General features: G+C 39.6%; 6 non-coding genes across 6 annotated transcripts; all 6 read right to left on the bottom strand.

Annotated features, from left to right (window-relative positions):
• Positions 1–1360: 1360 nt before the first annotated feature.
• Positions 1361–1433, bottom strand: TRNAR-UCG (transfer RNA arginine (anticodon UCG)). The gene has a single exon. It is a non-coding gene; the product is annotated as a tRNA-Arg (tRNA).
• A 3791-nt stretch (positions 1434–5224) lies between these two features.
• On the bottom strand, positions 5225–5297 carry TRNAR-CCU (transfer RNA arginine (anticodon CCU)). Its single transcript has one exon. It is a non-coding gene; the product is annotated as a tRNA-Arg (tRNA).
• Positions 5298–6092: 795 nt separating this feature from the next.
• Positions 6093–6165, bottom strand: TRNAR-UCG (transfer RNA arginine (anticodon UCG)). Its single transcript has one exon. It is a non-coding gene; the product is annotated as a tRNA-Arg (tRNA).
• Positions 6166–9988: 3823 nt separating this feature from the next.
• On the bottom strand, positions 9989–10061 carry TRNAR-CCU (transfer RNA arginine (anticodon CCU)). The gene has a single exon. It is a non-coding gene; the product is annotated as a tRNA-Arg (tRNA).
• Positions 10062–11576: 1515 nt separating this feature from the next.
• TRNAR-CCU (transfer RNA arginine (anticodon CCU)) lies at positions 11577–11649 on the bottom strand. Its single transcript has one exon. It is a non-coding gene; the product is annotated as a tRNA-Arg (tRNA).
• A 795-nt stretch (positions 11650–12444) lies between these two features.
• TRNAR-UCG (transfer RNA arginine (anticodon UCG)) lies at positions 12445–12517 on the bottom strand. Its single transcript has one exon. It is a non-coding gene; the product is annotated as a tRNA-Arg (tRNA).
• Positions 12518–13100: the final 583 nt, after the last annotated feature.

Raw genomic sequence — 13100 nt, forward strand, 5'->3', positions numbered from 1 at the left:
ACGATATGCTTTTGTTTTCCTTTTTGCATACAAACCTCTTTCCTCATGAGTTTAAAGCTCATTTGTATTCTCTACATAGCTCTGGAAGTTTCCAGACGTGGAGTGAAACTGTTTTGAAAGTAGGACAAATTGCTCCTTCCTGCATATGCTAATTTTTCACACTCACATAGGTTGTATACATTTTATGAATCCTGGCTTGACCTATTCAAGTAGCTGAAAGCCTGTCACCACCTCTAGAAACAAGATTCACACCAATCCAATTCAAATCATTTTTTCCAAAGGAATATGTTCTGGCCGGTCGAAAATGCATCTCACAAAAATAGGCATTTAAAAATATACTTTGCAGTTTCAGAACACTAACATGACTGTGAAGTGTACACAAGTAAAATGGGACCGTTTCAAAGTACCTAATCCCTCATAAACTTCTGAGAGGAAGCATGTAATAAATCTACCTAATTTTCTGGAAAAGAAAGAGGGAGGATTTTTGTTATCACCTCAGATGGGACTTGAACCCACAATCCCTGGCTTAGGAGGCCAGTGCCTTATACATTAGGCCACTGAGGCGCACATGCATAGCTCTTTTCTAGAGGCATTATTTAAATGTATTCTATGGTCAGACACCGGTGTGTGCACACAGGGCATTTCTCACTTCTCTCTTGTAAGTAAACTTCCCATTTTCATCCTCTTCCATCCCCGACTTTAACGCTCTCTTCTATGCTATAATGGAGACTTTGCAATTTTAGCAAGTGGAGAGAAATTGGAGAACCACTTTCGACTCCACACTTCTTCTTCACTTACTTCTTTTCTCAATATACTGGGCTTAGAAAATGGTATCAAGCCATCCTTATCATCAGCAGGACACGGAAAGAGGCACCAAGTCTCCTAACCAAGTTCAACCACACTCTGCAACTTAACCATTGCACTACAAATTAGGCAACAGGGGCATCAGCAAAGGCAGCCAATGTGCCGATCCTTTATACATTTTGTGTAGTACTTTTCTTACTCGGAGGCAAAATCAGCACTTTAACTGCCCAAATCATACATATTTTACCAATGTAGCACTCTATGCACACATAGGCACACACCTTGCAGTTCTTCTACACACACTTAAGCTAAAAACCCATTCTGTCACGTCAAAATTCTGCAAACCTATTACATATTCAGTGCGTCGGCATAGAAGCACTTTTTAATGCCACTAAAATGCACAAGTAGTTAGACTGAAGATGCAACCTGAATGAGTTTACAGTATGTACTCCACTTTATTAATGATTAGTAATGAGAACGTGAGGACTACAAGAGTATTGGAAAAGACTTTTTCCACTCTGAATGTAAAGCAGATTGTGTGACCATTGGCCAAAAATGACCACGAAGGGACTCGAACCCTCAATCTTCTGATCCGAAGTCAGACGCCTTATCCATTAGGCCACGCAGTCATCCGTTCACCTGAGATGATTTTTATCATGTAGGTGGTATGCATGGATGGAGAACATATTATTGAAAGGTATTCAGGTTTACATCCCATAGTGTTCTTTCAGCTCTTTTCGCTGGAAGCACTTTTTTGGAATCTATATATTGAGTATTTTATGAGTACGATATGCTTTTGTTTTCCTTTTTGCATACAAACCTCTTTCCTCATGCGTTTAAAGCTCATTTGTATTCTCTACATAGCTCTGGAAGTTTCCAGACGTGGAGTGAAACTGTTTTGAAAGTAGGACAAATTGCTCCTTCCTGCATATGCTAATGTTTCACACTCACATAGGTTGTATACTTTTTATGAATCCTGGCTTGACCTATTCAAGTAGCTGAAAGCCTGTCACCACCTCTAGAAACAAGATTCACACCAATCCAATTCAAATCATTTTTTCCAAAGGAATATGTTCTGGCCGGTCGAAAATGCATCTCACAAAAATAGGCATTTAAAAATATACTTTGCAGTTTCAGAACACTAACATGACTGTGAAGTGTACACAAGTAAAATGGGACCGTTTCAAAGTAACTAATCCCTCATAAACTTCTGAGAGGAAGCATGTAATAAATCTACCTAATTTTCTGGAAAAGATAGAGGGAGGATTTTCGTTATCACCTCAAATGGGACTTGAACCCACAATCTCTGGCTTAGGAGGCCAGTGCCTTATCCATTAGGCCACTGAGACACACATGCATAGCTCTTTTCTAGAGGCATTATTTAAATGTATTCTATGGTCAGACACCGGTGTGTGCACACAGGGCATTTCTCACTTCTCTCTATAAGTAAACTTCCCATTTTCATCCTCTTCCATCCCCGACTTTAACGCTCTCTTCTATGCTTTAATGGAGACTTTGCAATTTTAGCAAGTGGAGAGAAATTGGAGAACCACTTTCGACTCCACACTTCTTCTTCACTTACTTCTTTTCTCAATATACTGGGCTTAGAAAATGGTATCAAGCCATCCTTATCATCAGTAGGACACGGAAAGAGGCACCAAGTCTCCTAACCAAGTTCAACCACACTCTGCAACTTAACCATTGCACTACAAATTAGGCAACGGGGGCATCAGCAAAGGCAGCCAATGTGCCGATCCTTTATACATTTTGTGTAGTACTTTTCTTACTCGGAGGCAAAATCAGCACTTTAACTGCCCAAATCATACAGATTTTACACATGTAGCACTCTATGCACACATAGGCACACACCTTGCAGTTCTTCTACACACACTTAAGCTAAAAACCCATTCTGTCACGTCAAAATTCTGCAAACCTATTACATATTCAGTGCGTCTGCATAGAAGCACTTTTTAATGCCACTAAAATGCACAAGTAGTTAGACTGAAGATGCAACCTGAATGAGTTTACAGTATGTACTCCACTTTATTAATGATTAGTACTGAGAAAGTGAGGACTACAAGAGTATTGGAAAAGATTTTTTCCACTCTGAATGAAAAGCAGATTGTGTGACCATTGGCCAAAAACGACCACAAAGGGACTCTAACCCTCAATCTTCTGATCCGAAGTCAGACGCCTTATCCATTAGGCCACGCGGTCATCCGTCCACCTGAGATGATTTTGATCATGTAGGTGGTATGCATGGATGGAGAACATATTATTGAAAGGTATTCAGGTTTACATCCCATAGTGTTCTTTCAGCTCTTTTCGCTGGAAGCACTTTTTTGGAATCTATATATTGAGTATTTTATGAGTACGATATGCTTTTGTTTTCCTTTTTGCATACAAACCTATTTCCTCATGAGTTTAAAGCTCATTTGTATTCTCTACATAGCTCTGGAAGTTTCCAGACGTGGAGTGAAACTGTTTTGAAAGTAGGACAAATTGCTCCTTCCTGCATATGCTAATTTTTCACACTCACATAGGTTGTATAATTTTTATGAATCCTGGCTTGACCTATTCAAGTAGCTGAAAGCAATCCAATTCAAATCATTTTTTCCAAAGGAATATGTTCTGGCCAGTCGAAAATGCATCTCACAAAAATAGGCATTTAAAAATATACTTTGAAGTTTCAGAACACTAACATGTCTGTGAAGTGTACACAAGTAAAATGGGACCGTTTCAAAGTAACTAATCCCTCATAAACTTCTGAGAGGAAGCATGTAATACATCTACCTAATTTTCTGGAAAAGATAGAGGGAGGATTTTTGTTATCACCTCAGATGGGACTCGAACCCACAATCCCTGGTTTAGGAGGCCAGTGCCTTACCCATTAGGGCACTGAGGCACACATGCACAGCTCTTTTCTAGAGACATTATTTAAATGTATTCTATGGTCAGACACCGGTGTGTGCACACAGGGCATTTCTCACTTCTCTCTATAAGTAAACTTCCCATTTTCATCCTCTTCCATCCCCGACTTTAACGCTCTCTTCTATGCTATAATGGAGACTTTGCAATTTTAGCAAGTGGAGAGAAATTGGAGAACCACTTTCGACTCCACACTTCTTCTTCACTTACTTCTTTTCTCAATATACTTGGCTTAGAAAATGGTATCAAGCCATCCTTATCATCAGCAGGACACGGAAAGAGGCACCAAGTCTCCTAACCAAGTTCAACCACACTCTGCAACTTAACCATTGCACTACAAATTAGGCAACGGGGGCATCAGCAAAGGCAGCCAATGTGCCGATCCTTTATACATTTTTTGTAGTACTTTTCTTACTCGGAGGCAAAATCAGCACTTTAACTGCCCAAATCATTCAGACTTTACACATGTAGCACTCTATGCACACATAGGCACACACCTTGCAGTTCTTCTACACACACTTATGCTAAAAACCCATTCTGTCACGTCAAAATTCTGCAAACCTATTACATATTCAGTGCGTCGGCATAGAAGCACTTTTTAATGCCACTAAAATGCACAAGTAGTTAGACTGAAGATGCAACCTGAATGAGTTTACAGTATGTACTCCACTTTATTAATGATTAGTAATGAGAAAGTGAGGACTACAAGAGTATTGGAAAATACTTTTTCCACTCTGAATGTAAAGCATATTGTGTGAACATTGGCCAAATACGGCCACGAATGGACTCGATCCCTCAATCTTCTGATCCGAAGTCAGACGCCTTATCCATTAGGCCACGCGGTCATCCGTTCACCTGAGATGATTTTTATCATGTAGGTGGTATGCATGGATGGAGAACATATTATTGAAAGGTATTCAGGTTTACATCCCATAGTGTTCTTTCAGCTCTTTTCGCTGGAAGCACTTTTTTGGAATCTATATATTGAGTATTTTATGAGTACGATATGCTTTTGTTTTCCTTTTTGCATACAAACCTCTTTCCTCATGTGTTTAAAGCTCATTTGTATTCTCTACATAGCTCTGGAAGTTTCCAGACGTGGAGTGAAACTGTTTTGAAAGTAGGACAAATTGCTCCTTCCTGCATATGCTAATTTTTCACACTCACATAGGTTGTATACGTTTTATGAATCCTGGCTTGACCTATTCAAGTAGCTGAAAGCCTGTCACCACCTCTAGAAACAAGATTCACACCAATCCAATTCAAATCATTTTTTCCAAAGGAATATGTTCTGGCCGGTCGAAAATGCATCTCACAAAAATAGGCATTTAAAAATATACTTTGCAGTTTCAGAACACTAACATGACTGTGAAGTGTACACAAGTAAAATGGGACCGTTTCAAAGTACCTAATCCCTCATAAACTTCTGAGAGGAAGCATGTAATAAATCTACCTAATATTCTGGAAAAGAAAGAGGGAGGATTTTTGTTATCACCTCAGATGGGACTCGAACCCACAATCCCTGGATTAGGAGGCCAGTGCCTTATCCACTAGGCCACTGAGGCACACATGCATAGCTCTTTTCTAGAGGCATTATTTAAATGTATTCTATGGTCAGACACAGGTGTGTGCACACAGGGCATTTCTCACTTCTCTCTATAAGTAAACTTCCCATTTTCATCCTCTTCCATCCCCGACTTTAACGCTCTCTTCTATGCTATAACGGAGACTTTGCAATTTTAGCAAGTGGAGAGAAATTGGAGAACCACTTTCGACTCCACACTTCTTCTTCACTTACTTCTTTTCTCAATATACTGGGCTTAGAAAATGGTATCAAGCCATCCTTATCATCAGCAGGACACGGAAAGAGGCACCAAGTCTCCTAACCAAGTTCAACCACACTCTGCAACTTAACCATTGCACTACAAATTAGGCAACGGGGGCATCAGCAAAGGCAGCCAATGTGCCGATCCTTTATACATTTTGTGTAGTACTTTTCTTACTCGGAGGCAAAATCAGCACTTTAACTGCCCAAATCATACAGATTTTACCAATGTAGCACTCTATGCACACATAGGCACACACCTTGCAGTTCTTCTACACACACTTAAGCTAAAAACCCATTCTGTCACGTCAAAATTCTGCTAACCTATTACATATTCAGTGCGTCGGCATAGAAGCACTTTTTAATGCCACTAAAATGCACAAGTAGTTAGACTGAAGATGCAACCTGAATGAGTTTACAGTATGTACTCCACTTTATTAATGATTAGTAATGAGAAAGTGAGGACTACAAGCGTATTGGAAAATACTTTTTCCACTCTGAATGTAAAGCAGATTGTGTGACCATTGGCCAAAAACGACCACGAAGGGACTCGAACCCTCAATCTTCTGATCCGAAGTCAGACGCCTTATCCATTAGGCCACCCGGTCATCCGTTCACCTGAGATGATTTTTATCATGTAGGTGGTATGCATGGATGGAGAACATATTATTGAAAGGTTTTCAGGTTTACATTCCATAGTGTTCTTTCAGCTCTTTTCGCTGGAAGCACTTTTTTGGAATCTATATATTGAGAATTTTATGAGTACGATATGCTTTTGTTTTCCTTTTTGCATGCAAACCTCTTTCCTCATGAGTTTAAAGCTCATTTGTATGCTCTACATAGCTCTGGACGTTTCCAGACGTGGAGTGAATCTGTTTTGAAAGCAGTACAAATTGCTCCTTCCTGAATATGCTAATTTTTCACACTCACATAGGTTGTATAAGTTTTATGAATCCTGGCTTGACCTATTCAAGTAGCTGAAAGCCTGTCACCACCTCTAGAAACAAGATTCACACCAATCCAATTCAAATCATTTTTTCCAAAGGAATATGTTCTGGCCCGTTGAAAATGCATCTCGCAAAAATAGGCATTTAAAAAAATACTTTGAAGTTTCAGAACACTAACATGACTGTGAAGTGTACACAAGTAAAATGGGACCGTTTCAAAGTACCTAATCCCTCATAAACTTCTGAGAGGAAGCATGTAATAAATCTACCTAATTTTCTGGAAAAGATAGAGGGAGGATTTTTGTTATCACCTCAGATGGGACTCGAACCCACAATCCCTGGTTTAGGAGGCCAGTGCCTTATCCTTTAGGCCACTGAGGCACACATGCATAGCTCTTTTCTAGAGACATTATTCAAATGTATTCTATGGTCAGACACCGGTGTGTGCACACAGGGCATTTCTCACTTCTCTCTATAAGTAAACTTCCCATTTTCATCCTCTTCCATCCCCGACTTTAACGCTCTCTTCTATGCTATAATGGAGACTTTGCAATTTTAGCAAGTGGAGAGAAATTGGAGAACCCCTTTCGACTCCACACTTCTTCTTCACTTACTTCTTTTCTCAATATACTGGGCTTAGAAAATGGTATCAAGCCATCCTTATCATCAGCAGAACACGGAAAGAGGCACCAAGTCTCCTAACCAAGTTCAACCACACTCTGCAACTTAACCATTGCACTACAAATTAGGCAACGGGGGCATCAGCAAAGGCAGCCAATGTGCCGATCCTTTATACATTTTTTGTAGTACTTTTCTTACTCGGAGGCAAATTCAGCACTTTAACTGCCCAAATCATACAGACTTTACACATGTAGCACTCTATGCACACATAGGCACACACCTTGCAGTTCTTCTACACACACTTAAGCTAAAAACCCATTCTGTCACGTCAAAATTCTGCAAACCTATTACATATTCAGTGCGTCGGCATAGAAGCACTTTTTAATGCCACTAAAATGCACAAGTAGTTAGACTGAAGATGCAACCTGAATGAGTTTACAGTATGTACTCCACTTTATTAATGATTAGTAATGAGAAAGTGAGGACTACAAGAGTATTGGAAAATACTTTTTCCACTCTGAATGTAAAGCAGATTGTGTGACCATTGGCCAAAAACGACCATGAAGGGACTCGAACCCTCAATCATCTGATCCGAAGTCAGACGCCTTATCCATTAGGCCACGCGGTCATCCGTTCACCTGAGATGATTTTTATCATGTAGGTGGTATGCATGGATGGAGAACATATTATTGAAAGGTATTCAGGTTTACATCCCATAGTGTTCTTTCAGCTCTTTTCGCTGGAAGCACTTTTTTGGAATCTATATATTGAGTATTTTATGAGTACGATATGCTTTTGTTTTCCTTTTTGCATACAAACCTCTTTCCTCATGAGTTTAAAGCTCATTTGTATTCTCTACATAGCTCTGGAAGTTTCCAGACGTGGAGTGAAACTGTTTTGAAAGTAGGACAAATTGCTCCTTCCTGCATATGCTAATTTTTCACACTCACATAGGTTGTATACATTTTATGAATCCTGGCTTGACCTATTCAAGTAGCTGAAAGCCTGTCACCACCTCTAGAAACAAGATTCACACCAATCCAATTCAAATCATTTTTTCCAAAGGAATATGTTCTGGCCGGTCGAAAATGCAACTCACAAAAATAGGCATTTAAAAATATACTTTGCAGTTTCAGAACACTAACATGACTGTGAAGTGTACACAAGTAAAATGGGACCGTTTCAAAGTACCTAATCCCTCATAAACTTCTGAGAGGAAGCATGTAATAAATCTACCTAATTTTCTGGAAAAGAAAGAGGGAGGATTTTTGTTATCACCTCAGATGGGACTTGAACCCACAATCCCTGGCTTAGGAGGCCAGTGCCTTATACATTAGGCCACTGAGGCGCACATGCATAGCTCTTTTCTAGAGGCATTATTTAAATGTATTCTATGGTCAGACACCGGTGTGTGCACACAGGGCATTTCTCACTTCTCTCTTGTAAGTAAACTTCCCATTTTCATCCTCTTCCATCCCCGACTTTAACGCTCTCTTCTATGCTATAATGGAGACTTTGCAATTTTAGCAAGTGGAGAGAAATTGGAGAACCACTTTCGACTCCACACTTCTTCTTCACTTACTTCTTTTCTCAATATACTGGGCTTAGAAAATGGTATCAAGCCATCCTTATCATCAGCAGGACACGGAAAGAGGCACCAAGTCTCCTAACCAAGTTCAACCACACTCTGCAACTTAACCATTGCACTACAAATTAGGCAACAGGGGCATCAGCAAAGGCAGCCAATGTGCCGATCCTTTATACATTTTGTGTAGTACTTTTCTTACTCGGAGGCAAAATCAGCACTTTAACTGCCCAAATCATACATATTTTACCAATGTAGCACTCTATGCACACATAGGCACACACCTTGCAGTTCTTCTACACACACTTAAGCTAAAAACCCATTCTGTCACGTCAAAATTCTGCAAACCTATTACATATTCAGTGCGTCGGCATAGAAGCACTTTTTAATGCCACTAAAATGCACAAGTAGTTAGACTGAAGATGCAACCTGAATGAGTTTACAGTATGTACTCCACTTTATTAATGATTAGTAATGAGAACGTGAGGACTACAAGAGTATTGGAAAAGACTTTTTCCACTCTGAATGTAAAGCAGATTGTGTGACCATTGGCCAAAAATGACCACGAAGGGACTCGAACCCTCAATCTTCTGATCCGAAGTCAGACGCCTTATCCATTAGGCCACCAGTCATCCGTTCACCTGAGATGATTTTTATCATGTAGGTGGTATGCATGGATGGAGAACATATTATTGAAAGGTATTCAGGTTTACATCCCATAGTGTTCTTTCAGCTCTTTTCGCTGGAAGCACTTTTTTGGAATCTATATATTGAGTATTTTATGAGTACGATATGCTTTTGTTTTCCTTTTTGCATACAAACCTCTTTCCTCATGCGTTTAAAGCTCATTTGTATTCTCTACATAGCTCTGGAAGTTTCCAGACGTGGAGTGAAACTGTTTTGAAAGTAGGACAAATTGCTCCTTCCTGCATATGCTAATTTTTCACACTCACATAGGTTGTATACTTTTTATGAATCCTGGCTTGACCTATTCAAGTAGCTGAAAGCCTGTCACCACCTCTAGAAACAAGATTCACACCAATCCAATTCAAATCATTTTTTCCAAAGGAATATGTTCTGGCCGGTCGAAAATGCATCTCACAAAAATAGGCATTTAAAAATATACTTTGCAGTTTCAGAACACTAACATGACTGTGAAGTGTACACAAGTAAAATGGGACCGTTTCAAAGTAACTAATCCCTCATAAACTTCTGAGAGGAAGCATGTAATAAATCTACCTAATTTTCTGGAAAAGATAGAGGGAGGATTTTCGTTATCACCTCAAATGGGACTTGAACCCACAATCTCTGGCTTAGGAGGCCAGTGCCTTATCCATTAGGCCACTGAGGCACACATGCATAGCTCTTTTCTAGAGGCATTATTTAAATGTATTCTATGGTCAGACACCGGTGTGTGCACACAGGGCATTTCTCACTTCTCTCTATAAGTAAACTTCCCATTTTCATCCTCTTCCATCCCCGACTTTAACGCTCTCTTCTATGCTTTAATGGAGACTTTGCAATTTTAGCAAGTGGAGAGAAATTGGAGAACCACTTTCGACTCCACACTTCTTCTTCACTTACTTCTTTTCTCAATATACTGGGCTTAGAAAATGATATCAAGCCATCCTTATCATCAGTAGGACACGGAAAGAGGCACCAAGTCTCCTAACCAAGTTCAACCACACTCTGCAACTTAACCATTGCACTACAAATTAGGCAACGGGGGCATCAGCAAAGGCAGCCAATGTGCCGATCCTTTATACATTTTGTGTAGTACTTTTCTTACTCGGAGGCAAAATCAGCACTTTAACTGCCCAAATCATACAGATTTTACACATGTAGCACTCTATGCACACATAGGCACACACCTTGCAGTTCTTCTACACACACTTAAGCTAAAAACCCATTCTGTCACGTCAAAATTCTGCAAACCTATTACATATTCAGTGCGTCTGCATAGAAGCACTTTTTAATGCCACTAAAATGCACAAGTAGTTAGACTGAAGATGCAACCTGAATGAGTTTACAGTATGTACTCCACTTTATTAATGATTAGTACTGAGAAAGTGAGGACTACAAGAGTATTGGAAAAGATTTTTTCCACTCTGAATGAAAAGCAGATTGTGTGACCATTGGCCAAAAACGACCACAAAGGGACTCTAACCCTCAATCTTCTGATCCGAAGTCAGACGCCTTATCCATTAGGCCACGCGGTCATCCGTCCACCTGAGATTATTTTGATCATGTAGGTGGTATGCATGGATGGAGAACATATTATTGAAAGGTATTCAGGTTTACATCCCATAGTGTTCTTTCAGCTCTTTTCGCTGGAAGCACTTTTTTGGAATCTATATATTGAGTATTTTATGAGTACGATATGCTTTTGTTTTCCTTTTTGCATACAAACCTATTTCCTCATGAGTTTAAAGCTCATTTGTATTCTCTACATAGCTCTGGAAGTTTCCAGACGTGGAGTGAAACTGTTTTGAAAGTAGGACAAATTGCTCCTTCCTGCATATGCTAATTTTTCACACTCACATAGGTTGTATACGTTTTATGAATCCTGGCTTGACCTATTCAAGTAGCTGAAAGCCTGTCACCACCTCTAGAAACAAGATTCACACCAATCCAATTCAAATCATTTTTTCCAAAGGAATATGTTCTGGCCGGTCGAAAATGCATCTCACAAAAATAGGCATTTAAAAATATACTTTGCAGTTTCAGAACACTAACATGACTGTGAAGTGTACACAAGTAAAATGGGACCGTTTCAAAGTACCTAATCCCTCATAAACTTCTGAGAGGAAGCATGTAATAAATCTACCTAATATTCTGGAAAAGAAAGAGGGAGGATTTTTGTTATCACCTCAGATGGGACTCGAACCCACAATCCCTGGATTAGGAGACCAGTGCCTTATCCACTAGGCCACTGAGGCACACATGCATAGCTCTTTTCTAGAGGCATTATTTAAATGTATTCTATGGTCAGACACAGGTGTGTGCACACAGGGCATTTCTCACTTCTCTCTATAAGTAAACTTCCCATTTTCATCCTCTTCCATCCCCGACTTTAACGCTCTCTTCTATGCTATAAAGGAGACTTTGCAATTTTAGCAAGTGGAGAGAAATTGGAGAACCACTTTCGACTCCACACTTCTTCTTCACTTACTTCTTTTCTCAATATACTGGGCTTAGAAAATGGTATCAAGCCATCCTTATCATCAGCAGGACACGGAAAGAGGCACCAAGTCTCCTAACCAAGTTCAACCACACTCTGCAACTTAACCATTGCACTACAAATTAGGCAACGGGGGCATCAGCAAAGGCAGCCAATGTGCCGATCCTTTATACATTTTGTGTAGTACTTTTCTTACTCGGAGGCAAAATCAGCACTTTAACTGCCCAAATCATTCAGATTTTACCAATGTAGCACTCTATGCACACATAGGCACACACCTTGCAGTTCTTCTACACACACTTAAGCTAAAAACCCATTCTGTCACGTCAAAATTCTGCAAACCTATTACATATTCAGTGCGTCGGCATAGAAGCACTTTTTAATGCCACTAAAATGCACAAGTAGTTAGACTGAAGATGCAACCTGAATGAGTTTACAGTATGTACTCCACTTTATTAATGATTAGTAATGAGAACGTGAGGACTACAAGAGTATTGGAAAAGACTTTTTCCACTCTGAATGTAAAGCAGATTGTGTGACCATTGGCCAAAAATGACCACGAAGGGACTCGAACCCTCAATCTTCTGATCCGAAGTCAGACGCCTTATCCATTAGGCCACGCAGTCATCCGTTCACCTGAGATGATTTTTATCATGTAGGTGGTATGCATGGATGGAGAACATATTATTGAAAGGTATTCAGGTTTACATCCCATAGTGTTCTTTCAGCTCTTTTCGCTGGAAGCACTTTTTTGGAATCTATATATTGAGTATTTTATGAGTACGATATGCTTTTGTTTTCCTTTTTGCATACAAACCTCTTTCCTCATGCGTTTAAAGCTCATTTGTATTCTCTACATAGCTCTGGAAGTTTCCAGACGTGGAGTGAAACTGTTTTGAAAGTAGGACAAATTGCTCCTTCCTGCATATGCTAATTTTTCACACTCACATAGGTTGTATACTTTTTATGAATCCTGGCTTGACCTATTCAAGTAGCTGAAAGCCTGTCACCACCTCTAGAAACAAGATTCACACCAATCCAATTCAAATCATTTTTTCCAAAGGAATATGTTCTGGCCGGTCGAAAATGAATCTCACAAAAATAGGCATTTAAAAATATACTTTGCAGTTTCAGAACACTAACATGACTGTGAAGTGTACACAAGTAAAATGGGACCATTTCAAAGTAACTAATCCCTCATAAACTTCT

The sequence above is a fragment of the Triturus cristatus genome, chromosome 4_1 (genome assembly GCF_964204655.1).
Source record: "Triturus cristatus chromosome 4_1, aTriCri1.1, whole genome shotgun sequence".
Lineage (NCBI taxonomy): Eukaryota > Metazoa > Chordata > Amphibia > Caudata > Salamandridae > Triturus > Triturus cristatus.